The sequence below is a fragment of the Cornus florida genome, unplaced genomic scaffold (genome assembly GCF_030987335.1).
Source record: "Cornus florida cultivar Cherokee Brave unplaced genomic scaffold, ASM3098733v1 CherokeeBrave_3.0.0_Hap2_Chr08, whole genome shotgun sequence".
Classification (NCBI taxonomy): Eukaryota; Viridiplantae; Streptophyta; class Magnoliopsida; order Cornales; family Cornaceae; genus Cornus; species Cornus florida.
The window spans coordinates 60726156-60728228 of record NW_026775578.1 but is presented as its reverse complement, the minus strand read 5'-3'; the positions used below and the strand labels follow the sequence as shown (position 1 = coordinate 60728228).

The 2073-nt window shown below is 38.1% G+C and overlaps 1 pseudogene; it reads right to left on the bottom strand.

Annotated features, from left to right (window-relative positions):
* Positions 1-1110: 1110 nt before the first annotated feature.
* On the bottom strand, positions 1111-1209 carry LOC132272152 (small nucleolar RNA R71; annotated as a pseudogene).
* Positions 1210-2073: the final 864 nt, after the last annotated feature.

The window sequence follows — 2073 nt, the reverse complement described above, 5'->3', positions numbered from 1 at the left end:
TTATTGTGTTTGTTCTTATTTGACTAGGTGAAATTGAGCAAGGAGGTTAAGCAAAGGAGACTTCAAAGCAAGGAGCTAAGCTAAGCACAACAAGGACTAAAATCTAAAAAATACAAAGCATAGCAAAGTTTGGAAGTTAAGAATGAATTGAAGTTGCTTAAGGATCCTTTATAAGATCTTTCTAACTCAAGCACTAGTTAAATCGTCGGTCCGCGTGGAGGCTTATTTTCCATTTTTAAGATAAATCGTAAGCCCGCGTGGAGGCAATTTACTTTTTTTTGCATGTTATTTAAGCATAGGAGTATGGGATCATTGAATGTGGAGATTTGTTGATTTATTTATTGCGGGGGCAAAGTGATTGTTACTTGCTTGTTATTTGTTTTTCTAGTGTATGCATGGTCATAGGTCATTGAATCCTACTCTTGTCCCTCCTAATTTGCATCTTGAATCGGTTGTTCGTAATCCTAGAGGAAGGGGTAGATCTCATCACTCCATTTCACCAATGGAGGATTTGAATGACGACCATGTGGAGGACCTTGGTCACATAGACCAACAAGGCAACCTCCACCTTAATGTGCATCATAAAAATGTTCAAGTACCATTAGGCATGCCTAAACCATTCATTCACCCACAACAACAAGGCCAAGTTCCATTAGGAATGCCTAGACCAATATTTGCTCCACAACCCCCCATAGTTCAAGCTAATCAAGGTGTTCGTCTAGCACCACCAATTGTGAATCCTCCCATTGCATTGAGAGACCATTATGTGCCTAATGAATATAATGCACCCACTTGCATTCAATTGCCTCCATTTAGAGCACATCACTATGAAATTAAACCACAAACAATTCAAATGCTTCCAAACTACCATGGACTTCCTAGTGAAGAACATTATAAGCATTTAGATGAGTTTCTTAAAGTGTGTTCCACCGTGAAATACACGGACATGCCGGAAGAAGTGTTAAGGCTTAAATTTTTTCCTTTTACCCTTAAAAACAAGGCAAAATATTGGTTCAACAACCTTAGGCCTTTTTTTATAACTTCTTGGGTAGAAATGCAACAAGAGTTCTTAAAAATGTACTATCTGGTTCCTAAGACCAATGCCATGAGAACTTCAATTAGAGAATTTTCTCAAGGGGATGGGGAAATGTTTCATGAGGCATGGAAAAGGTTTAATGATTTGCTAAGAAAATGCCCATATCATGACATACCTAAGTGGCAACTAGTTCAATATTTCTTTGAAATTTTACCGGATAATCACAAAGGTATGGTTGATGCATCAATGGGTGGTTCTTATCTTAATAAGCATGAAAATGATGTGTGGCAATTGTATGAAAGTATGAGTGAAAATTCCATGCATAGGTCCTTATCTTCGAAAAATGGTAGAAATCTAGGAGGAAGGAAGAATGTTGACTTGTATCAAGTTGACAACTCCAATGATTTAGCCGCCGAGATGAAATCCTTATCTCAAAGGTTTGATCAATTCTTGATTAACGAAAACTCGGTGAATCAAATGTCTTTCACCCCTAATCATGTTCATCATCGTGCATCTAATGAATTATGTATGACGTATTCTAGTGTCTTGCATTCTACTTCCAATTGTCCCCATGGACATATGCAAAATGACAACCATGAGCAAGCCAATGCTAGTTTTGCTAACAAAGGGAATAATCCCTATGGCAATCATTACAATCCTAGTTGGAGGAACCATCTGAACATTTCTTGGAAAAGTTAAGGGGGAGGATCAAACCCTGCCCAAAGTGGTTTTCAAGGGAAGTATGTTCCACCTCCAATGCAAAGCCAAGGTTCCCAAGTTTTTAGATCATCATTTCAATCCTATGGTAACCAATTTTCTAATTCTCATTTTCCTAATCAACCATCTAATTCTCAAGGAAATTCTAGGAGTCCCGCTTTTCAAAAGAAAGTTTTAACCACTCTAGGCACTCTAGAGGCGAACACTCAATTGCTTCATTCTCATTCTCAATCCATTAATAAGCTAGAAACCCAAGTAGGGCAAATAGCTAGTACTTTAAATGATAGAGAGAAGGGGAAGATGCCTTTGAATGCCCCACC